Genomic DNA, 24420 nt, shown 5'->3' on the forward strand with positions numbered 1-24420 from the left:
CCCACCTTGTGTTATAATAGTCTGTTAATTTCACAGGTGAACTATAAATGAGAGTGAAGGAAGGAGTGATTGTGCGAGTAGGGGGATGGGCAAGCCTGTGAATGAGATGAACCCAAAAGAAGCAGTGTGGTGAACAAGAGAGAGACTGAACAAAGAGGACAGGTAGATGGATGGACAGACAGAGGGGATACCTGGATAGACAGAGGAAGAATGGGCAAATGGTGGGTCAAAGGGAAAGCAAGAAGAATAAAGACAGGGAGGAGAAGTTGGAGAGATGGGAGGAAAGAGGATGGAAGGACAGTAGGACCATCAAGTGAACATGCAGGATGGTTGGACAGATCAACATTTGGACAGATGGTTGGATGGATAGATGGAAGGAAGGAAAGAAGAAAAGTAGGAAGGAAGGAAGGAGTCTGAGAGGAGGGATAACTGGGAAGATAACATGCCCAAGTTCAGAGGGTGCTTTAAAGGTAGGTTAAGCCTGAGGACCCCTAACTCCCAGGCTTGCGTCCACCTGACCCAGTGCTACCTGTTATTACCCGTAGAGATAAGCATATGGGTGAAAAAGGAAACCTTGACCCCTACCGCACAACACATCAAAATCAATTCCTGGACACTTAGACCAAAATGTGACAGGTAGAATAGTAAAGCTTCCAGAAGATAACATAAGAAAACATCTTCATGACCACAGGGCAGCAAAAACTTCTTAAAGAAGACACACATACACACAAAAACACTCTCCCAAACAGAAAAGAACGGTAAACTGGAATTCATTAAAACTTAAAATTTCAGTTTGTCAAAAAAACACATTACAAGGGAAATGACAAGCCACAGGACAGGAAGAGATTGTTCCAATTCCAATATTCAATGAAGGCTTCATATTCAGGATATATGAAAGGTTCAGTATTACAATAAGAAAAAAGACAGACAGCCCAACTGGTTCAAAATAGGCAAAAGACTTGAACAGGCACTTCACAACACAGAGTGTCCCAATGGCTAAGGCAAAGGTGCTCAAAGCACAGCTTATCAGGGAAATGACAATTCAACCACACTGAGATCTTCTACACAACCAGCAACGGTTAAAAACAGTTTTTAAATGCTGAGCTGACGGCAGCAAGTGGAGGGAGGCTGCAGAGCAACTGGAAGGCTTTTATACATTGCTGGTAGGAGTATGAATTCATACAACCACTTTGGAAAACTCTTGGCGGGATCTATCTATTAGAGCTGGAGATACACATACAAGGTGACCAGCAATTCCACTCTTAGATATAAACTCAACTCAGATGCAAACATGCCTGAACCTAGAGAAAGGAGCAAGAATGATTACAGCACTATTCTCCGTCATTCCTCCAAAGTAGAAACTACTCAAATATCCATCTACAATAGAATGGATAAATCAATTCTGGTATCCAATTCATGGTGGTTTTAAAAGCTGGCCACAAATTTTTGGACACAGCCCGTAAAGATGTGAGGTTTAAGTTCCTTCCTCTTGAATCCAGGCAGGCGCGTGTCTATTTCAATCAATAGAATAGAGTGGAAATGATGTTATGGGACTTCTGAGGATAAGCCACTCTCAGGAAGCTCGCTCGGGAAACCCAGCCCACATGCTGGTGAGAGCTGAGGCCCCACGGAGATTCCCCTCATGGAGAATCTGCAGCCAGGGCACAGCCTCCTTCACAGCAACCCCACGCTGGCGATCAGGTGATAGACTCATTCCCCAAACAGAAGAGGAACCACGCACCCTGAAGAAAATAGACCACCAACACAAGCCCTGACACATGCCGTGTCCACTTTAAGCTTGGTGTCTCAAGACAAGGGCCCAGAGGATGCAGGAGCTCATCTCCAATTCTTGTGATTTTATCCAAAACTAGAGAGACTGTGCTCACCAGGCATTTCCTAAACCTCCTCCCATCCTCAAAGGAATCTCTGCTTCTGGATACTGACATTAACTTTCTTCGGTCATTTATGGTCACCAACCCCATTACAGCCTTTGGAGCAGCAATATCTGAACGCTGTCTAAGCAGTGCATCGGGGACTCAAAAATTCACAGAAGCAGAGCAACTTTCAAGTAGAAGTTTCCTTCTCTTTGCACTTACCCAGAATGTTTTTACTGCTTTTTCCCCCCTTATAACATCTTATATACTTTTCTTTTTTCGTCCTCTTCTTCTACATCAGGGGTTTTTAACCTGAGATCCAAGGAACCCCTAAGTTTGAAAGGCCTTCAGGAGACCCAGGAGCACTCTGAAAGTGAGTGCATTTTACCTGTGCTGAATGTGCTTTTTTTTCTCAGTAGAGGGTCTCTAAAGTCTTAAAGACATAAATGGATAATCAGAAAATTATCAAGAAAACTTCTATAATGTCTCTCATGCTTGCCTTTGTGTTCCCCGCTAGCATCTATACACTTCCTTGCCACAGCAAACTGCTAATGAAGCATTACAATCTCCCCCCTTGTTTTCATTTCCAGACTTTCTCTTTCTACCCGCTTATAAAAAAGATGGAAGGTTTCCACTTATGGAACTTCATTATACTGGAAGAGAGGAATAGCTTCTTGGCAATGCAATACGGGAGGGGAAAAAATCCACAAACACAAGGCTCAAATATCTTGCACTTGCTGATTCTCAGCAAAGGAACAAGTAGGATGCTTCACTCCTAAGCATTCCTTGCTGCATCCAAGAAAAATGATTTTTAAAAAAACCTTCAACTATTTTCCAGATGATTTAGAAGACAACATAGATATCTTACAGCCTTTAACCCTCTACTATAAGCCATCTTAAGATGTCAAAACATCCAAGAAAAAGCCAGCCATTCTTCCATAAATTCTCTGAAATAGATGATGATTATGGACATTTCCCTCTCTCTCTTTCCTCGTAACGTTTTCTATTCCTAGATATTTTTCCTCAACATGTTCTAAACCTAACAAACTACTATTAATTTATTAAAAGACAACTTAGATGCAGTCTTTGGTAGGAGATATTTCATCATTCCATGTTCTTTGGCACATGCACAATGCTTCATCATGGTCATGTGTGCCTTTTGGCAGGGACTCAGTCTAATTCACCTTTATATGTCTCAGTATCTATACGTGCAGACTATGTGTAGGTCCTCAAAGTACACAGAATGAATGGATAGTAAATTAATAAATGAAATTTAAGTTAAAAAGATTTATTTCTATTTCACAAATATTAAAGCCAACTAATTCTTTTTATAAGATGTATTATCCGAATTGCCTGATATAGATCGATCTGAAAATAAGTGTTTCTCAAATTGTGGGCTCGATCATAGTGAGAGGTGATCTAGAAGAAATTCACAGCACATTAAAAACTTCTGATAATTGTTCAGTAAAGAAGTTCATTTAACTTAATTTACCACTTTTACAAGCATTAACCTTCGGGATATCTGTTATATTTTAACTCATCCAGAAGACAAGTATTCCATAGAAACCATTAAACCATTGGGGAAATGAGGGACCAGATAATAAATATTTTATTTCATTTGAGTTATAGAGATAGCATAATTAAAAATATGATTCTGAATATCATTTCATTCTCATATCCACACTTTTTTTTTTTTTTTTTTTTTTTTTTTTTTTTTTTTTTTTTTTAAGATTTTATTTTTTGCTTTTTCTCCCCAAAGCCCCCCTGGTACATAGTTGTATATTCTTCGTTGTGGGTCCTTCTAGTTGTGGCATGTGGGACGCTGCCTCAGCGTGGTTGGATGAGCAGTGCCATGTCCGCGCCCAGGATTCGAACCAACGAAACACTGGGCCGCCTGCAGCGGAGCGCGCGAACTTAACCACTCGGCCACGGGGCCAGCCCCTCTCATATCCACACTTTTTTAACAATGGAAAATGCCAGCAAGCCAAGCATAAAAAAAAAATTATGAAAGTAAAAATCAAAAACTGCAAAACCTCACAGCTAGTCCACACTTACAGAAAAACAGATAAAGGGATTTGAAATACTGCTTGTAATCCTTTACCTTTAAAATCATTAGTGGAGCAAAGGATCTTCTTTTTCATTCAAAGTTTTATCTTGATTCTAAGTTGTCAAGTTGGAATGGTCAACACACAAGGAGTAAAAGTAATCTTACTTTTGAATAGAATAAGAGTGATAATCATCTCAGGATGTTTGGGGAAAATTAAATGTCCTTGAAAATAGCAGTGGATTGGGGCTGGCCCCGTGGCCGAGTGGTTAAGTTCGCGCGCTCCGCTGCAGGCGGCCCAGTGTTTCGTCGGTTCGAATCCTGGGCGCGGACATGGCACTGCTCGTCAGACCACGCTGAGGCAGCGTCCCACATGCCACAACTAGAGGAACCCACAACGAAGAATACACAACTATGTACCGGGGGTCTTTGGGGAGAAAAAGGAAAAAATAAAATCTTAAAAAAAAAAAAAGAAAGAAAATAGCAGTGGCTTGAATTTAATATATTAAATAGAAAAGAAAAAGGACAAAGGAGGAATATATTGGTATGGCCAACAGTTACAGAGCAATTCCACTGAAATTCCCACTTCACTGGGAAGGAGTCGGAGAACTGTATCATGATATTTTAATTGGTCTTATTAATTCAAAAAAGCAAAATGCAAAAATGAATTTTATTTGTGAGGATGCTGTGTAATGGAGCCAAGCTGGGAAATAAATGCATCACAAAATAGCATACAGAATGCAAAAAGGGGGTGCTCCAGCCTTGGCCGTCAGATTCTTCCACCTAGGCTTTCACATTGCTTCTGGGAGTGGACCTATGAGAGACTCTGTCGGCCTTCTGCTGCGAGCTATGGGCAAACTGCTGGCAAGGCACTATCAGTGCTCCTTCTGAAAAATCACCAATGACAGCCCTTTCCTAGTCTCGCCTGCGCTCATTATCCATGTCTCCAAAACTAAACCACTTAAAACGAATAAAATGTCCTCTCACGTTTAGACCCTTAGAAAGTACACACGAGCTGTAGACTAGAAACCGTCCCCCGGGAAGACGTTTTGCTTGCCATATAGATTTTTCACCCGCAAAAGATGTAACAGCCAATTGGGTGGCTCTGATTTCTGTGGAATTTGGAAATGCGTGTTGCACTGCTATCTCTTTAGACTGCAGCTCATTGAAAAGAGCAGAGGTTCCAGTCAGGGCTTGTTCACACCTGAGGACTACCACTTACAAGCTGTGCAGTTCTGAGAACTAATAAATGTCTCTAAAATGCAGGTGCCTGCCTTGTTTGAAAAATCAAGCTCATGACAGCTATCACACGTTACTCCCTTATCCATGTGAGTGTATGTACAGCACATACAATGGAACTGAGACTTAGGAAGTGGTTTAAAAAAAATGTTTCCATTCTCTTCCCTTTTAAAATCATTGTTAGCATGATATCTCTTGTTTTGAGGAAGTCGTTTGCTATCTGAACTTCATAAACCAACTAGTCTATATCCACAATTATTTTGAAGATATTCTACAGAAAGTTACCCAAATGCGTGCACATACACACACACGCGCGCGTGCGCGCACACACACACATACATACACATATTAACATATTGAAGCAATGTTGGAAGTGGTTAGCAACGTGGACATTATGGGCAGAATAAAAGAGGCATGTTTTCTCACAGCCCCTTAGTCAGGGTCTGGAAACGTTCTGCTACCATTGCAATCACACTACCTACGAGTCAAGGAAAAGGATGAAGTTCAGCCTAGAAAACCACTAACATAGATCACTGTGACCAGGAGGCAAGCACTCTCTAAAAACCTGACAAATTGAACCATTTAATTCAAATGAAAACAAAGTGAGATTGTTTAATAAGAACTTGGCTCACTCTATGTCAGATGCTTCTAGAAGAATAAATGTTCTTTACTGAAATCTAAAGATAAGAGTACATTTTCAGCCACTTTTCTTTGCCCTAAGTAAAGAGACCTGTATAGAATATGAAAATGAAAAGCATTATTAAATTCACAATGGTGCTATGTCAGAGGTCCTACTTTGGGGGGAACATGGGAAATTTTCTTTCAGGAATATAACTTTAGTGATCTTTCCTTCAGAAATAGGACTAGTGACGGCCACATTAATTTTGTGAATTATGTATTTGTATTTAAAAGTTGATGAATTTGTTCTATGCCATGCTTGAGTAAAATGATAGTCCGTTAGTAATGATGTCTCAGAGTGAGTTTTGTCATAGAATAAGAACACAGAGACAAGGACAGATTCTTAATTCATTTTTATATTTCTTATTAGCAAATGGCAATATTCCCAAGAAGCCCCATTTACTTAGGTATTACTGATAAACTATTTCAGAGTACAAAAGTAGAAGAAAGACAATAGCACAACTTTCTCATTTACTCTGATGAAATATCAAGTGTTTGTGGCATGGAAATATTGTCTCGGAGTTACAGAAAGTAACTAAAATTGTCTTCATTTCTAGACATAGATGCTCAACAGAAGGGGATCTTGTAAAGCTTTTATAAAACATAGTCTAAGCTTCCAATTGCTTTTATTGTTTATGCATGCAAAATGTTGGAAAGTTTAACTGTGAAGTAGGTAATTTTAAGCATATTATAAACATACACCATATAATATGTAACTGCCATATCATTCTTTCAAAAGTGCTCATTAGGATCTGAATACCGTGAAGATTTGATGCCCATTGTCTTCAATCATGAACAGGCTATATTCTGAAAGTAGAGATATTTCCAAATATGTCACCCACAAAATTATAACCTAATTAAATATACATTTTTTGCCTGAAATTCTTTTATTAATATTGAATAATTTTTGTAAATTGAAATATATTTGAATATTTTTGCAATCATAAATTCATAGTCCAGCAAGAAGTCCAAACACTTGTAATAATCTTTGATTCACCTCTTTCTCAAAAAATATCCCCCATATCCTGTTGTCTCTACCTTCAAAATACTTCTAAAATCTTCACTGCTACCATCCTGGCCCAAGCCACCATCATCTTTGGGCTGAGTTATTACAATATTCCAACCTGTATTATTCAGGCTCAGTGTAACCACACACAGCCTTACAAATCTCAGTGATTTTCAGCAGCAAACATTCATTCTCGCTTACACCCCGTGGGTGCTCAGGGATGCCTGCAGCTCCACGGGGGTCTGCTGAACTTTCTGGGCCTAGCTTGGCTTGTTGTGGTACAGCTGGGCATGGGCTTCATATTCTTTTACTCTAGTTTCAAGGAAGAAGGAACAGATGCTGTCTGCGGCATGTTGATCTCAGGGAAGAGACAGTAGCCTGAGGACAGTGTACGGGGTGTCTGGACAAAATCTAACTATACACAAGTGCATTTAAAGCTTCTACTGAAATGTGGCAAAAGTCACATCTGCTCATGTTTCACGGACCAAAGCAGGCTTATCACCAAGCCCAGAGTCAATGCAATGGAGAAGTATATATTTTACTTACAGGAAGAAATTATAAAAGCAGGTAGTGACCAAGTAAATGTGAACAAATAATATAATCTATCATTTCTCCAAAACAGTATCTCTGCATTAACCCTTGTTATCTTTGTGATACTAACGTCTCTAGGGGATAACTCAGCCCAGCCTCCCTTCTGGTTCCCAGGGGTCCTGGGACCCATCCACAGCTCACTCTGGCTCCTGTACTCCTGGAGTGGAAGCCACCAGACCTCATCCCTCCCATGGGAATCAAAAGATGAGTGACAAGCAGTGTTCTGCCAGGCCCGCCACAATCACAGCCCCCATACTCTCCCTCCACACTGTTCTGTAGAGACAGGAAGCCCTCCTTCTGGACCCAAACATCACCCACTTTTTTAGGTGGTCCTGTGGTCTGTCATCCTGGTCAGAAGATAGGAAGATGCCTGCAGATGTCAAAGAGGCTATGAGGACATCGCATGGGATGTATGGTGGATAGGACCTGTGGATGACGTCGAGTGTGACTGTCTGACTCTCAGACCAGAGTTGAGACTCAGGGATGCTGTCTGCTTCATTCACTGAGTTATGCTAAGTGACTCCAGAAGTCCTGTATGTTGTAGGTGTTTAATATACATGTTCGAATGAACGAACCCCAATCAGAACCATCCTAGATATCTGAGTGGCTCTGGGGCCCCTCTGCCGCCCCAGAGATCCCTAATTGGCTACACCAAGGACAAGGACCAGGACCAGCTGGATGGCATCTCAAACTGTTTGACAGGGTGCTCTCCAGGTGCTTTTCCAAACTCAGAAAGGCCACATCCCAGTAATGGGTGAGGCAGGCTACTTTTTATGAGGAAGTACCATGAACAACCACAGCACATCCCACAGCCCTTTCTGCAGAGCCAGACACCAGGTAAGCGCCTGCCATGGCTGATCCTATGATTCCCTACAATAACATTATGGGTTCATCTTCTCACCCTACTTTTCAGAAGAGCAAAGTGAAGCTGAGAGAGGTACATTGACACTCCCCAGACACACAGCTAGTAGTTGGAGGCTCACCACTGCACTGTGGAGGGGGCATCACTCACCTATGGAACAGCTTGTCCAGGACCTGTTGGGTGGTGGCGAAGGCCAGATACACACGTGGGAAGGTGGTGATGTAGGAGATGTTTCTATCCAGGAAGGCTGGTACCAGAGACTCTGCCACCTTCTCCATTGTGCCTGCCTTGGGGGTCAGCATCATGCAGGCCTCACCTTGGGACATGACCGACTCCTTTTCACATCAAGGGGACAAGGTGGGATATGGAGTCAGTGGCATCACCATGAGCCATGAGGAGGATTAGTGTCTGGAGCTCAGACTGGAAACTCCCACCACCCCAGGAACTTGGGCAAGAGGAGGGATATGAATGCCCACACAGATAAAGATTCTAGGCTTTAAAGGTATCATTTGATTTTGGAGTGAATGATATAACTTCAAGGCATTTTGTCAGCTGAGAAACAATGGCACCTCCCTGTATTAACAGCCTGTGTTAAGAGCATTATCCCAATGAGTCATCAACAAACTTCCCCACTGTAGATATTGGGAAACAGATGGTTAAGGATTTCAAGTGGCTGCTGAAGATCACACAGGTCAGATCTGAGAATAGCACGTAGCATTGGCTTCATGACATTCCCTCTCAATTACCTTGGCCTGTTCCTGACACGAAGGGGAAGGCTCTGGGAAAACCATATTCCTGGGAGGACCCCAGGGGAGTCACCAGATTCCAGTCTGGGTTCTGGGTCCACCCCAGTCATCTTGGGGTCCTGAATGTGGAGACCCCTATGTGCCCACACTTACCCCAGACCAGTGTTGCCTGTTTTAGGTCACCTGATGCACCTGCCCGTTGTCCGGGAAGATGGAATAGTTGAACCCATCGACCAGCTCCTCCAGGACATCCTGGGTGGAGCTCTATAAAGACAGGGCTTGTCACTGAGCCAGAAGGCATCAGGAGCCTTCCACAGTGGAAGTGGCCCTATGTTATGGCAGACCTGGCAAACTAATACAATCTATTAGGACACGCTTAAGATGTTCCCTGTAGCATTGCTGAAATGGCAACAGAATTGAATCATGCCAAGGTCTAACAACAATTGAAAGGCTGAATGGTGGTGGCAATTGACTTCCTTTATGGGATATTATGAAGTCACATGAGGCCACAGCTCCTGACATGACAGGCCAGCAAAGATTTGATGTTTACTGTAAGATGACAAGTTGCAGAGAACTGTATAGAATCAATCCCGCCCCCACTCTGTGCATAAACCACCCTATCAAGTTCAATGGTTCGTAAGCCTGGGAGAAGGTCTTCAAAGAGAGTGGAGCTGACTGCTCCACAGGATACCTGGGGCGGGTCATCAGAACAGTAAAACAGTAGCCAAAGGCTAACGTACTCATGGCCTCCTGAAAAGGGAAAACAACGTTGAATATTTTCTCTATTATTCCAACAAATATGTGAAGAGTGTATTTCTACCCTGCCACATAGTGGGTGGGTTACATGTGGAGGTCCAGATTCCTTTGGGAGCATGCCTGTGGGACACTCATGTGGAAAAGCCTGGGAGGGCCCCAGGGGAGCCCCTAGATTTGACTCTGAGTTCTGGGCCCAACATGATCATCTCAGGTTCTTGGGTGTGGAGACCACTCTGCACCCGTTCTCACCTCAGACAATCACTGGATGAGGTTGGTGGCCTGGGGCACCTGCCACTTGTCCAGGGAGTTGGAGTAATTGAACCCATTGGCCAGCTTCTCGATGATCTCCTGAGTGGAGTTCTGCAAAGACAGAGCCCAGGAGCCAGGCCAGGAGGCATCAGGGGCCTGCCTGGATATTGTCACTGTGGGACACTCCCATGAGAAATTCTGTTCCTCAATTCAGGCACAGAGGGGCATCTGCAAAGAACTCTAGTCAGGGAGGGAAGGAGATGAAACCTCTAGGACTCAGGCAACATGTGAGCAGAGGAGCTCACCTTCTCATGCTGCCAGCCGTGACCTGGGGTATGAACATGACAGGCCCACCAGGCTTCTGACACCTAACAACCTGCCCAAGAAGACCATGCCCCTCATCCCCTGCCTTCTCCCCCAACACACACACATACACACGAAGGGAATGGGGTGTGGGCTGCTCAGGTAGGGTCACAGCTGTGGCCCACCCTGCCCTGGGCTGCCCCAGGCTGCCCTGTGTTACCTTTGGGTACCTCCTGCCAAATGGCCAGTGGCATCAGGGATGAGGGCTGAGCCCACATCTACAGCAATAGAAAAACCTCTCACTCTGGGCTTTCTTCAGCCCAGAGCCTCTGAAAGTCTGGACACAACAGCAGAATACCTTGTTCTCTGGAATGTCTCTGGCCAAATGAGTTGGATAGGGGGCTCTGGGTACCTGGTGACCAGAGTTCTAAGTTCTGTTGGGGCCTATCACCAGGAAGTGACGTCAATTTTTGAAGATTCTGTTACCTGGTCCCCTTCCTTCAAACATACTTACCCAAAGCCACCTCCTCCCCACCACAAGCTGTTACTGCTCACCCTCCTCCCCATGTCCTCTTCTTAACTACACAATGAGCCAGCACAGCCCTAGCCACAGCTCCCTGGAAATGGAACTAGGGTCCTAGCTTCGAGGAGACAGAGCTGAGTTCACACCTCCTTACCAGTTCTCTGTCCTGGAAAACTCTGTGCCTCTCAGGGCCTCCCCAGTCTCCCAACCTGCACAATGGGGATCAGACTAGAATCTACTTCCTAGTCACCAGGTGTATGGGAGATAAGATCTATAACACCTGTGGGTTGCCGTCATGTGTATCTAAGGCACAAACTTAGAGATGGGAGAATTACAAGAGGAGATAGGATGTAGCGTGGAACACCACTCAAAACAGGCCTGGGCTCCAGCAATGTGATATTGGAACAGCCACTTCTAACTTGGCCTCATTTGAGTGTCAGAACCATGAGGGGGTTAATGAACAAAATTCAGACACTGTCATCCTCTGGATTAAAACCTTTCAATTGTTTCCTGTTATATTTAGAGTGAGACCCAAGTGCCTCACCTCAGCCTATGAGGTGGGCAGCCTCCACAGTGGTACCCAGTGACCCCACCTATGGTATACACTTCCCTTCCACATTCCTGTGCAACCACTGAGTGGTTCGTGACTGGCTTCTGACCAGTAGAATACAGCCAATGGGATGGGATGCCAGGTCTAAGTTTTAAACACAGTCTCTCACTTCCTTCTTACTCCCTCTCTTGTGTTCCACCTCTCTCTCTCCCCCTGTGTGTCTCTCTGTCTCTGTCTCTCACTGTAGTGTCCCTGAGCTGAGGAACCAAGCACAGACGTTTTGTGCTGCCCTACATAGGGGCCCACACAGGAGAGAACCTAGGCAGTGGCCAGGCCAACAGATGGAAAGGAACTCGCGGTCTGAGCCCAGTCAGCATCCTGAATCCAGTGAGTGAACTTGGGAGCAAATCTACCAGTCAAGCCTCAGTTGAGGCCGCAGCCTCAGCCTTGAGACATCTTGAGCAGAAGAACCAAGCTAATCCATGCCTGGATTCCTCACCACAAAATTTACATTAAATATTTGTAATTTTAAGATACAAGAAATTGGGGCAATGTTTTCAGAGAAAAAGGGGTAACTAACAATCTACCAGGTCCCAAGATCTGGCCCTGCCCTCCTCCCTCTGCTCCTCTCTCCTCCCAGGCTCCCTCTAGCTACCTTTCTAACCTCCTTCGGTCAAACTCACTTCTGCCTGTGAGTCTCTGCACCCATGGTCCCTCCTCCCTGACACACAGCTCTCAGACTCATGCAGGGCTGACTCCATCTTGTCATCCCGGTCCCAGCAGATGTCACCCAGTGAGGCCTTTCAGACCCTCCCACCCAGTGACTGCCGGGCCCTCCCTCACAATGCCCTGCTTTATTTGGGGTTAGCACTTACTCTTTCTTCCACATGTCTTCCTTCTGTGCTTTTGTCCTTCACTCCTCCAGACTGAAAGCTCCTGGAAGACAGAGACCACTTGGCCATTTTCAGCTCTGGACTTGGACCCTCCAAGGCACCTGGCACAGGGTGAGCTCTCAGAGCACAATCTCTGAATAAATAAATGGGGAGATCCTGGCACTCTTCTTCCTGCCTCTGACCAGCTCATTCTGTAGAGGTGATCACTAACCATAGGAGGTGCACGTTGTTTCTGAGGCAGGGGCATGGCCACAATGACTTCTGCATGACTTCCTGCTCCAGTTGCTCCAACAAAGCTCAGTGGGCACCACTGAACCAGGACGCTGCCTGCCCCCTGGTGGTCAGCACCAGCACTGCAGTCCCAGGCAGGAACCTTGTCCTCAAGGCAGAAGGTCTCCAGAGCCCCAGGGGTAAAAGAGCAGAACCTTCAGGGTTTCAGGCCCTGGAAGAGACCTCAGAAGATACTCTTGCCCCCACCTTTGCCTCTGGGGTGTCTAGTTTGCTCAAAAGCCATCCTGAAGTGGGTTCACTCACCTGTCGCAAAGCAAGTCAATCTCTGACACTGGGTGTAGTAGAAGAAAGTAGGAATTACTTGCGAAATGCTGAGCAAGGAGAATGGGCAGCTAACGCTGTAATCCCAAACTCCTCAAAAAGCTACAAGCAAGGCTTTTTACTTGGAGTTTTAGCTGGGGGAGGCGGGGCATGTGGCTAAAGCTTCATTGTGGCTTCCCCATGCTCCTGTGAGATGCTTGATCAGGCGGGGGCTGTCAGCAAGTTCCTCTCTTCTAAGTGGTCCTCCTGCTGTTCTGAAGGCAAGTTCAGAAACCCTGGTAATTTTGTTTCTTACGTTAACTTTGTGGGTACAGGCATGGTTTCACCCTAGTCCAGGGACATTTTAACCCCTTCATCCTCAGTTTCAACCTCAGCTGGGGCAATGACTCCCCCTACTTCCAGATGAGGACCCAGAGGAGCCAACTGTGAGTAGCCTTCTTCCTGGACCCCCGACTCTCAGCCCCTGGCTCTGCCTCCTTCTGCCCCACCCCAAGGCCTCATTCCCCAAGCTCCTCTCTGCCCTCAAGGACCTTCATGGAGTGGAAAGCATCTTCACATGTCCTTGGAGCACAGTGGGTCATTGGTAGAGAGCCAAGGTCTACAGACTTTCCAAGCGTGCAGAGCCCTTGGGGTCAGCCACTGCAAGCGTCCAATTTGTGGAGAAGGAAACTGAGGCCTTCTTTCCTGTACTTCTGTACTGGGGGATGGGGTGTGCTTAGCCCAGTTCCAGGAGCCCAGTGGGTGGACTGCAGGCCCCCAGGCCCTGTCCTCTGGAGGCTACAATGGAGATGGCCCTGCCCTAGCAAGACTGGGAAATTGAGGGTCGACCTCATGTTATGGACCTCTGGACATCTTCCAGGAGAATGGATGCCCCTACTGCATTGCAGAGCTGTCTCCAGCCCCTTTCTCCTCTTTCTCTTGTCACTTACAGGGCATCTGCTCTCCTTAACCACCCTCCTGTGATCCCCAACTGTGAAGTTGGCCCTGTTTGTGCATTCCTATGTGCTTGTGGGGATGTAGGAAGGAAAATGGCCCAGATTGGAAGGGTGAAGGGAGGGTTCGCCAGGATCTTAAGGGCTCTCATTTCCAAAGTAAACATGATTGCAGGGGTTGGGCCCTGGCCTAGGAGGCTAGCATTCTCACTTTTCTTCTTGACTCTGCCCACATACTATGCCCTCAGCCAGTCCCTGCCTCTTTCTGGGTCTCAGTTTCCAATTATACAAAGAGGGGTTGCATGCGGAACTTCATAAGCACATGCACAGCAGGACGTGTTGTCAGGCTCCATCACACTGGATGGAGCCGGCGGGCTCCAGCGGGCACAGGTGCACAGGCCTCCTAACATGGGCAGATGTCCACAGCAGGAGCAGCCAGGTCTCCTGTTGAGGGCCCAGTGCTCCCATGCGGCCCCAGGACAGTGAATGCACCTGAGCCCTGCCTTCCCTCTGGCATGTGTCTGATGCCATTTGGAGCAAATTCCAGGGAGAAGGCTGGGGCTGGGGCTTACCTTGGGCTTCTGTCTGAGAACGGGAGACCAGGCAGGTGTGGGTACAGCTGACCCAAAGGTGGCCCCAGACCAGACAGCTGGGAGAAGACCAATGTGGGCAGCATCCATCTGGGTTTGTGATGGAGAGCAGTAGAAAGAGCCTGAGGCCAAGGTCAGGGGACCCAGCTTTCCTCCAGGCCTGCCTCTCACTCTGTGAACTTGGGCACACCAGCTCACCTCTCCGTGCCTTTGTTTATCCTTCAGAAAATGAGGAAGTTGGACCAGATCAGTAGTTCTTAAACTGAGCAATGGGGGTTGTACACGGAGCCTCAGGAGCTTCCTGTAGGGCAAACGGGGGAGAGAAGGGGCCCCTGGGCCCCCCACTTCCCTTCAAGCCCACCATAGCTGCTCCACTCTGATCTGCTTTGTTTGCTGGCTGTCTGCATAAGACTGCAAGATAACCCTCTGCAGCTGACAGAGACACGGGACGGGGCACCTGTCCTGCCTTCACCCCTGCCCCAAGGACTCACCAGGCACCCACCACTAGCCAGGCCCTGCACTGGGCATCGGGGCCACAGAGGACAGACCGACAGGGCCCCTGTTCTCGTGGGGTGAGAGTCCAGCGGGGAGAGATCGACAATCTGTGAAGAAACAAATAAGATAAATACCAGTGGTACCAAGCGCAAGTCAGAGAATTCAAACAGGGCGGTGTGGGAAAAGTTAACAGATAGACAGGAAAGAGGTGATCTTTAAGCACAAATCCAAAATGGTCCTTAAGTGCATGAGGAACATAAAGGTGGTGTTCTGGCTGGGCACAGGGGTGAGGGAGAGTCATGTGCTGGAGGCGGGAGGGGTGGGCAGGTCCCGTCCTGGAGGGCTCTGAGGTCCTCTGAGGCCCTCCCCACCATAAATCAGCAGTCACAGCCAACACCATACTCACCGAGATGGCTGTAGGGGTACGTCTTCATCCCAACCTCGCAGTACTCCAGACCTGAGGAGCGTGCCCCACAAGTCAAACCAAAACCGCAAAGCCCCAGCCCCCACCACCCAGCTGTGAAGGTCCCTTCCCTCAGAGGGGCCAGCTCTCCGTAAATAATGGAGGATCTACACCCATGTCTGAGCTGTCCCCCGGGGCCACCAGAGCCACAGACTTCACCACGGGAGGTGTGCTGAGTTGGCACAGGCTTCGGCCCACACAGGCCAGCTTCTGCCGCTCACTCACCCTCGCCGGCCACCTCAAGCAAGTCACTGTTCCCACTGCATCCGCAGAGATTACACCTCCCAGCAGGGCTCTGAGAAAAGGAAATAAAATCGGCCCACAGGGGGGCCACATAATGCTAACTGGTTTATGACGACTAGGTTTTAATAGTCTCGTAATCTTTAAGTTAAGCTTAGAGACATGAGCCAGCACTCCCACTTCTCTGCCCCGTGCATGCTGCTGGACAAGCGGTCGGAGCTCTGGAAACACTCAGCGAGTAAAAACGTGAGTTAGCAGTGATGCTGAGCTAGTGTGTGTGTGCGCTGCTCCGAGGACACCTCAGGACTCCTGCAGCCCTCCCACAGTCCTAGGAGCTAGGTACTCTCATCATCTCAGTTTTATAGCCGAGGAAATTGAGACAGAAAAAGACTAAGCTATTTCCCCGATCCCACAGCCACTAAGTCTCGCAAGGCCGTCTAGTCTGGTGTCTGGCTCTGCTCAGCTGCCACCTGGAAGGAAGGGTGGGAGCTCTGGCAAAGAGCACGTCCCACCCGCTTCCTCTGATGCTCTCAGGGAGGCTGCAGGTCCCAGGGGACCTTAGTGGGAGGTGTACTGGGTCTGGTCCAAGACAGCTGCAGAAGGTCAGGTTACAGCAGATGGGTCACATGCTCCAGCCTGGACAGGCCAAGGATCTGGCACATTCTCTGCCCAGCCTTTCCCCATCACTGCTGCAGCATGCCGCAGCCTGTGCTCTGGATGGCCCTGGCTCCTCTGCTAGCCGCCCTCAATGCAGGTGAGTCAGCAACAAGATCAGTGAAATAATGGCTGTGACTTCTGGGTGCGTGCTGTGTGCTGGGGCCTCTGGCCTCTACCTGCATTCTTTGTGAGACCTCTTGTCAACTCTGTGCATACATATGACCAACATTCGCTTTCCAGATGAGGACACTGGGGGCTCAGAGAGAGCTAATCACTTGGCCTAGCACATGCCATCAATAAGTGCCAGGTCCAGGTGTGAACTCAGCCTGCAGCCTTCATCTTGGCTGGGTTGGTGCCCTAAGGGAAGGGCCGGGGGTGGAGGGGGGTGGGGGGCGCCCACCACTGGCCTCCCTTTTCTGGGTTCCCTAACCTGCACTCCTGTTCCTCTCGTCGGCAGGCCTCCACTCTCTCCCTGACCCGGGTGAGGCTGCCTCCTGCGCACAGACTCCCTCCTTTCCCTAGTCCTCAGAGTCACCCCTTCTCTGGTCCCCTCGTCCTTCCACCCTGCACCTTCTCTCAGGGCCTGAATCTCATGCAGCCCTGAGTGGCTCCTGTGCCCTAACGGGTGTTGGCTTTTCTCTGAGAATTGTCTGCCCTTTTGGGCCTCATGTGAAACTACTGCTTGTAGTACATGTTATCAAATGAAAGTTTTCTATATATATATATGTATATGTATGTATATAATCTTATATCTTTTATATATTTATTTAGAATATAAATCTTGTATATAACTTTATATTTTTTGTATCACATATATAAAGATATAAATTTTTATGTATTTACTTATCTAATGTATAAATCATGAACATATGAAACCCTGTTCACGTACGGTCCACAATTCTCGGAGGTGGGTATTGTGTCCCAATAAGAAACAACAGGACTGAGGTGGAGAGAAGTTGCTAACTGGTAGTGGGTGGAGGAGCTGGGACCTAAACCAGATCTGTCCATCCCCAAAGCCTGTGGCTTCCCCACCAGCACCTGGATCCCCTTGGGCTCCCCCATAAGGATTTGCTGAGCAGTTTTGAGGGAAAGCCCTTCCTGGGGTCTTCAGGCCAACAGAGTTTTCTTAGAGGGCAGTGTGGTGACAGGAGCACAAGGGAGGGGGCCCCTGAACAGCAAGGTGGACACTGGCAGGAGCCCTGTGCACGCCCCGCCCCCCCCCCAACTCCACTCTGGCCCTTCCACCAGGGCCTCAGGGTGGCTCTGGCCAGTCATGCAACCTGTTTGAGTCCCAGCTTCTTCCCATGTAAAGTGAGAGGGCTGCCCAGATGAAATATCAGCTCTGCGATTCTGTGCTGCCCACTGCAGGATGGTCTGAGAGCCTGGAAATTCTAGGAGGTGAAGGTGACAGCAAAACCATGAGGGCCTCAGCGCCAGACCTCTGGGGATCAGGGGGCCTCTCAGCCAACCCGTGGCCCCTGTCACACGATCTTCGTGCTTTTCTCTTCCTGTGTCTCATGCTGGCTGTGTCCAGAAGAGCCATCATCCGCAGCGCCAGCCACCCCGCCACGTTCTCAGTGAAGGCCCACTTGTTATGACAGTCTGCGGTAGCTGCAGGCTTTTGCTGAAGTAACATCATCATGGGAGAAGGCCGGGCTCAGAATGGGGAGCAGCGCTTTCACCACAACCTTGCCCCTCCCCTCTGCTCTTCACAGGGATGGTCACCTTCTCTCCCTGCAGTGGGGCCCACTGCACCATCCTGTGCCTCATCACCCGCTCGCCAGGCCAGCACTCCGTGGAGAGAAGCTGCGTGCCATGCCCCTTTGGCTTTTGGTAAGGAGCAGACACCCTCCTACCCCAGACAGAGAGGAGGGAAAAGGCAGGAAGGGCAATGCTGCAGGGCGAGGGGTAGGGGGAGGCTGGGGGCTGCCCTCTGCCTGGAGGAAAGGGGTCTCGTGGAGAGCAGCCTGTACAGATCCCTTCTATGATGGCCCCAAGTGTGATGAGCTCCCAGAGGGAGGAGCCCTGTCTGAGGCAGGGTCCAGTGATCCTGACCACTTGGTCCCCAGAGCTTGCCTGGGACCCAGTGCCTACATCTCCTGATCTCAGTCACATCCAAGGTGGATGGTGGATGCAGGAGACATGGGCTCCGGTCAGGCTCTGCTTTCACCTGTCCTGTGACCTGGTGAGTCCTCACCTGGGAAGTGGGCCGGCTGTCAGGCCGTCTGCTCTCTCCAGGCTCACTGTTAGGGGCTCCTGCTGCTGGTGGTCCCTCCTCGCACCAGATGAAGATCATGCCTCAGCCCATGACTCCACAGCTCCAACCCCTTCTCTTTCAGCCCCCAGGGCAAGCCCTAAGTGGTCAGACTGGTCTGGGGACCCTGCACAGACAGCCTGAGGCAAGGCCTCCCAGGGGCCGATGTGGGGCTGACCCTGTCCCCAGGCCCCTTGGCATTGGGCATCAGCTCTGAGTCATCCACTCAGGGACAGTCTCCCCTCTCTGTGCAGCCAGTCGCAGTTGGGGCAGGCAGAAAGCGGCCCAGATGGTCAGCCAGGCAATGGTCTACCCAGGCTGGTGGCAGCTAGAATGTACCCAGGCCAGGCGTGAAGGGCCTCAGTGCCACCTCTGATGCCATCAAGGCCCCACTGTCCCCTGGCTGGGTGGCCTCCTGGGCATGCAGGGGCCTCTCCCCAGTCGCACAGCTTCCTTTGGCTCTTGCAGGTGTTTGGGTGGCAGGACAACTCTGCAGCCATGCCCCACCTGCCGAACCTGCGCTGAGCTCCCAGGACTCATAGACAGCAAGGAGTGCCAGGTGACTCTCAGGGGAGGGCGGCTCCTGTCTCAACCATTCCTGGATGGGGGGCGTGGAGGTTATCACGAAGTCCCCAGCAGAGGCTAAATCTCTTGGGATCAGGAACAATCCTCATCCTCCCTGACAGGGTAAAGGCCAGGTGGCGATGCTGTCCCTGGAGAGACGGCTGACACCCCCAGCCACTTCCAACGCAGCACCTGGGCCTGGCTAAGCCAGCTTAACCTGGAAGCAAGCATGGCCCACCTCTCAGACTGCTGTGGGGATCAAATGAGAAGCTGCATGTGGAGTGTTGGAAGGTTCAAAGCCAGCATTCCCACGTGACATGCAGTTAAGATAGACACTATGGGGCTGTGAAGCAAACAGCCACAGCAGCCACCTCATGACTCAGTCACTCACCACGTGGCACCAGGCACCTGCTGTGTGCCACACTGGGTACAGAGGACAAGGGTCAGGCAGGCCTCTGTGCCCTGGGAGCTTGCCACCCTTTAGAGCTGTGCCCCAGCAGCGGCTACAGCTCAAGGCGGTAAGTACTGGAGCTGCAAAAAGTGTTCCATGAGAAGGTGAGGACCACCCTTAGCCATGGAGCTCCGTGGGCCACATCACCACGACACAGGGAGGCAGTGCTGGTGGTGAGTTTCTTTTACCAAGGAAATTAGAAGGACAGAAAGGTTAAGTGAGCTACAGAGATACTTGGCAAAGTAGGCACCTGACCTGAAATCCCAACTGTCAGCAGCATCGAGGCACAAGTGTTAGTCTCAACCTACCCTTTCATCTTTTTTTCCTTAATGTCGCTCAGTGGTGCCTGACTAGACAGAAGCCAAGCTCGCAGAATGCTGGCTACGTCTTCTGCCCCCTGGGATACTTCTTCACAGACAGAGGCCCCAGCTGCCAGCCCTTCCCCACAGGTAGGTGAGAGCGGGCTGGGGACCTGAATGACGTTTGGGAAGAACTGGCACAGGTTGGCCCAGGAGAGTGCTGGGGGTCCATAGTGCTCGGATTGGCCTGTGTGCCCCGGGGAGTCCAGGTGGTTTCTGAGGGGCGGAGTTCAGCTATCCCCGAGCCCCAAACACACACCCAAAGGGCTGTGGGGAGAATGAAATGAGACAACTCAGAGGGATGGAAGCATGCAGAGGGGTGAAGGGCGTGAGCATCAGAAGATGGTCCAAGAGCTGGCTCTGCTCTTTAACTGGGCGTGTGATCTTGACAGCGTTGTACAGTTTATTGTGGGCAGGGCCTGCTACGTATATTTTGTTAAATTTATCTCCAAGCATTTCATGGTTCGAGATGTTATTGTAAGTGGAGTTGTATTTTTTATTTCAATTTCCAATTGTTTGTAGCTAATATTGATTTTTTCCATTTTTTTTATTGTGGTAAAATACATATAAAACTTAGCATCTTACCCATTTTTCAATGTGCAGTTCAGTGGTACTGAATACATTCCTAATGTCCAATCATCCCACCATCAATCTCCATAACTCTTTTCATCTGGTAAAACTGCAGCTCTGTATCCACTAAAGAATAACTGTCCACTCCCTGCTCCCCCAGCCCCTGGCAGCCGCCATTCTCCTTTCTGTCTCTATGAATTTGACCACTCCAGGTAACTCATATCAGTGGAATCATACAGTTGTCTTTTTGTGACTGGCTTATTTCACTTAGCATTATATCCTCAAAATTCATCCATGATGTAGCATATGTCAATTTCCTTATTTTTTAAGGCTGAGTAATATTCCATTCTACATATATACCACATTTTGATTATCCATTTATCTGTTGATGGACACTTGGCTTGCTTCTACGTTTTAGCTGTTGTGAATAATGCTGCTATGAACATGGGTGTACAAATACTTCTTTGAGAACCTGGCTAGTATTGACTTTTTTATATTGACCTTGTATCCTTCAATCTTACTGCTTCATTTATTTGTTATCATGGCTCTTGTGTGTGTGTGTAGATTTCTCAGGATTTTCTCTTCACACAACCGTGTTACCTGTGAATGAAAACTTTTCATTTTATTATTTTCTTGCCTTATTACATTGCCTATGAACTCTAATGCTATTTTGAATAGAATTGAACGTCCTTGCTTTGTTCTAAATCTTGGGGGAAAGCATTCAGTCTTTTACTATTATGTATGATGTTAGCTCTAGTTTTTTATGGATGTCTTTAATCGGCTTGAGGAAGTTCTCTTCTATTTCTAGTTTGTGACAATATCAGGAATGAAAGGAGACATTACTGCAGATGACACACTAAAAGGATTGTAAGGGGATAGTATAAACAACTCCAACTCTTTTTCATTCCTGATTTTGTCACTTTGTGTTCTTTCTTTTCTTTTTTTGATCAGTCTGGTTAGAGCTTTATCAGTTTTATTTGTCTTTTCAAAGAACTAGCTTTTAGTTTTGTTGATTTTTCCTTACTTGAAATTTTTCTATTTCATTGATTCCTGCTGTTATTATACCTTTCCTTATACTTGCCTTGGTTTTAATTTGATCCTCTTTTTCTAGTTTCTTAAGGTGAAAACAGATCATTGATTTTATACTTTTCTTCTTTTTAATCTAGGCATTTAACTTATAGACATTTAATATTTACAGGCATTTAAGCCTGTAAATTTGAATCTATGCACTTCTTTAGCTACATCTCACAAACTTTATGATGTAGGGTTTTCATTATCATTCAAGTTAAAAGGTTTTCTATTTTCTTTGTGACATTTTTTGACCAATGGGTTGTTTTGAAGTGTGTTGTTTAATTCCCAAATATTTGGAGCTTTTCTATATATCTTACTGATTTCCATTTTAACCATTTCTGACCACTCCACTGTGGTCAGAAAACATACTCTGTGATATTTCAATCTTTTGAAATCTATTGAGGCTTTTCTTATGGTCATCTGTGTATTTGGGAAGGCTATTTAAATTTTCCTCAGCCTCTCTTTCCTTATCTCTAAAGTGGAGTTGATAATAATAGTGACTAAATATGCCTTTTTTTCTTTTAAAAATTGGCACCTGAGCTAACAACTGTTGTCAGTCTTCTTTTTTTTTTTTTTTTTTTTGTTCTTCTCCCCAAAACCCCCAGTACAGAGTTGTAGATTCCAGTTGTGAGTGCCTCTGCTTGTGCTATGTGGGACACCGCCTCAGCGTGGCCTGATGAGCGGTGCCACGTCTGCACCCAGGATTCAAACCTGCAAAACCCTGGGCCACCGAAGCAGAGCGCACAAATTTAACTACTCAGCCACAGGGCTGGCCCGTAAATATGCCTTTAATAGTCATAAAAAGTCATATGTCAAAAGCTCAAAGTAGATACTCAGTAACTGGTAGCTCCTGTGGTCATAACCAGGCTCCTCACATCCAGCTGAGAACTCTGTGGCTAAAGATGACTAACAGGCAATTAGATGCCTCTTCTCAGGGACAAGAGCTTTGTCACTTCCCAGGAGGCTCTGCTTCCCATTGGTATGGAGCCTTCTCTGCAAGCCATGCAGCCTCCAACACATACAGTCCCCCTATCCTTCCTCTGTTCTCTATTCCCCTGTTCCTCTATTCTGCTTCTGAGTGTTCAAGAAGCCCATTATTGCCCATGTTCTTAGAAGCAGGAGCAGGATAGACAGACGGGAGTGGGCTGGGGAGAGGCCTGGGTAGGACTGTCCTTCATCCCATAACCCAGAAATGTCAGGGGGAAAGGGATAAAGAGGTCCTCTCACCCAGTTACCTTCCCTCCCCACTGCTCTGACTCCTACAATCCTTTTGTCTTCCCTCTCAAGAGAACCCCTGTCCCACTCAAGGGTGCACAGATGATGCCATTGCCATGCAAGGATAGGGTCGGAGTGACAAAGATCATGAAGGACACTGAGGGCCAGAGGGAGGAGAATCCATATGGAGAAAAGAGGGGACACCAGAGAGTACCAAGCCCCTAACAACCAGGGCACCCCAGACCTCAGAGTGGGGTGGCCAGAGGAGAGGAAACCAGGAACTGGGCTTCAAGGTGCCTCTCTGGCCATCAGCAGCACTCACAGGCCCATGACACACTTGGGCTCTGAAGACCAGAAAGAGGACATCTCAAGGCATTCATTATTTTTACTATTGTTAACTTTGGGACTGTGTAAGTTTTTCTTTCAGCAGCAAAAGATTTACCCTGTTAATTTTGTTCAGGTTGAAAACGAAATGTGGCTGCACTCCAGTGCAGTGACCAAAGGGCAGTAGAGGGAGGGGTATGGAGAGGGAGCACCTGCATCCGTGGGCAGGGAGAGAAGCAAGGCTGACATGGCAGGTGCTGACACCTGTGTGAGCAGTCGTGGCTTCTAATCTCTTCCCTCTCCTTCTGTGGGGGATACTGCCCCACCTCAATGTTACCCAGCCTCTCCTGTGCCCACCTGCTCTTTTGGTGTGTGCTGTGGGGCAGGCCAGGTCCCAGGGCTGGGGGGAAAGCTCACTGTGTAAATGGTTGTCAGCAGAGAGAGAGGAGACTTAAGCTAAATAGCCACTTCCTGTGGGACAAAGAGGGCCCCTCAGTGAGAAGCACCCTGGGGAAGTACATGGCAGGACCAGAGTCAGGCAAGGTCCTCGGCTAAGCATTGGGCTGCCTCAGAGGGGGACCAAAGGTTACACTGCAGTGGCAGGAGGGCTGGAGGGGTGGCAGTGGAAAGAGGAGCACAGCCAACCCGGGGCTCCACTGGCCCCCCATCCTCCCATGCTTTGCCTCGCACACTCTCCTTGAGCACCTGCACATGCCAGGCACAGGGCCAGTACCCAGGCCCTAGGAGCTCCCCGTCAGGGGAATGACAGACACCTGAACCGTCCCTACACTGCACTGTGGAGAGGGTTGAATCAAGGTAGGGACAGAGCCACTGAAGCTCAGACAGAGAGAGTCTGCTTGGTAAGGGAGGGTTCTTGGAGGAGTGGACATTGGAGCCAGGCCCGGAAGGTGTCAGGATTCAGTCAGTCAGGGAGGGCAGGGAGAGCCCTCCGAGCAGAAGCAGCAGCTTTTTAGAGAGGCAGAGAGCCAAGACTTTGCTGCCCTGACCTTCTACCTGGCAGTAATGCCACCCCAGGGCCCCAGGTGGGGCCCAGGCACGTCCTGGGTAGTGCAGACCCCATCAGAGGTCAGCCCTGGTCCAGGACTCCCAGCCCACCCTCCCTCAGCCTTTGAGCTCCTCCTAAGATGCAGCCCTGCACCCTGGTGGTACCCACCCATGAGGCTTCCCCTCACAGAACACATCTGCCCAGACAGTGCTGTTGCTGCACTGTGCCCAGCCAGGAGCTTCAAGGACAAGAGAGAGACTCTGCACTCCAACGCCAGCTTCTGCTCAGCAGGTCAGTTCTGAATTCTGCCTGCTGTTTGCACAATGCGAGGAATGGGAAGAGTGGCTTTCTTCTAACTTTACT

The 24420-nt window shown here is 48.2% G+C and overlaps 1 long non-coding RNA gene across 1 annotated transcript in view; it reads right to left on the reverse strand.

The window, feature by feature from the left end:
* LOC111768666 (uncharacterized) overlaps positions 1–10744 on the reverse strand; it is a 31626-nt gene extending 20882 nt beyond the window's left edge. Inside the window, exons 1-3 of the long non-coding RNA XR_002801140.2 lie at positions 10569–10744; positions 10046–10156; positions 8445–8629 (exon numbers count right to left, since the gene is read on the reverse strand). This is a non-coding gene — a long non-coding RNA (uncharacterized lncRNA). The remainder of the gene's footprint in view (positions 1–8444; positions 8630–10045; positions 10157–10568) is intronic.
* Positions 10745–24420: the final 13676 nt, after the last annotated feature.

This window comes from Equus caballus, chromosome 17 (assembly GCF_041296265.1).
Source record: "Equus caballus isolate H_3958 breed thoroughbred chromosome 17, TB-T2T, whole genome shotgun sequence".
Taxonomy (NCBI): domain Eukaryota; kingdom Metazoa; phylum Chordata; class Mammalia; order Perissodactyla; family Equidae; genus Equus; species Equus caballus.